Source organism: Otolemur garnettii, unplaced genomic scaffold (genome assembly GCF_000181295.1).
Source record: "Otolemur garnettii isolate 467f Iridium unplaced genomic scaffold, OtoGar3 scaffold00115, whole genome shotgun sequence".
Taxonomy (NCBI): Eukaryota; Metazoa; Chordata; class Mammalia; order Primates; family Galagidae; genus Otolemur; species Otolemur garnettii.
The window spans coordinates 2,893,347-2,894,357 of record NW_003852510.1 but is presented as its reverse complement, the minus strand read 5'-3'; the positions used below and the strand labels follow the sequence as shown (position 1 = coordinate 2,894,357).

At 42.7% G+C, this 1,011-nt stretch overlaps 1 protein-coding gene across 1 annotated transcript in view; it reads left to right on the top strand.

The window, feature by feature from the left end:
* The window catches only part of PLEKHH1 (pleckstrin homology, MyTH4 and FERM domain containing H1), a 56,575-nt gene that overhangs the window by 22,965 nt on the left and 32,599 nt on the right, over positions 1 to 1,011 (top strand). The window lies entirely within an intron of this gene.

The following is a 1,011-nucleotide window of genomic DNA, read 5'->3' as shown; positions in this document are numbered from 1 at the left end:
ACCAGCCACATACACCTGAGCTGGCAGGATGAAATCCAGCTCAGGCCTGCCAAACAGCAATGACACCTACAACCACAAAATAGCTGGGCGTTGTGGCAGATGCCTGTAGTCCCAGCTTACTTGGGAGGCTGAAGCAAGAGAATCACTTAAGCTCAGGAGTTGGAGATTGCTGAGAGCTGTGACGCCATGGCACTCTACCCAGGGTGACAGCTTGAGACTCTGTCTCAAAAATAAATAAATAAATAAATGAACTAAAAATAAATAAATAAAATCTTGACAGGTGTTATCAAATTGCCCTCCAAAAAAGGCTTTGCCAGTGTACAAGTGAGGTTGCTCCCAGCATTGTTGACAATTTGGGATAATTTCAAACTTTTAAATTATGTTAGTCTAATAGAGAAAAAATGATATCACGTTTTTTGAGACAGACCCTCAAACTGTCCCCCTGGGTAAAGTGCCGTGGCATCACGCTCACAGCAACCTCCAACTCCTGGGCTCAAGCGAGTCTCCTGCCTCAGCCTCCCAAGTAGCTGGGACTACAGGCTCCTGCCCGGCTATTTTTTGGTTGCAGCCATCATTGTTGTTTTGGTGGGCCCGGGCTGGATTTGAACCTGCCACCTTAGATTTATGTGGCTAGCGCCTTAGCCGCTTGAGCCACAGGAGCCGAGCCGATATCACGTTTTTATTTGCATTCTTAAAATTATGATTGAGGTTGAACAGATTTTCTTGGGCTTCTTTGCCTTTTCTGTTGATTTCCTCCTGTTCATATCCATTGCATATGTTTATTGGACTATTCATTTCAAATTAGCCCTTTGCTTGTATGTTATTTGTATGGCAAATCCTTCTCCAGTTAACCTTCTGATTTTGTTTTAGGGATTCTTTTTTCTTTCTTTGGTCTTGCAGTAATTCGTGGTGGTGTAGAGTTAGTAGTCTTTTCCTTTGCAGCTTTGTGGGATTTGTTTTATGCTTAGGAAAGCCTTTCCCACTTTAAGATTTTTTTTTTTTTTTTGGCTC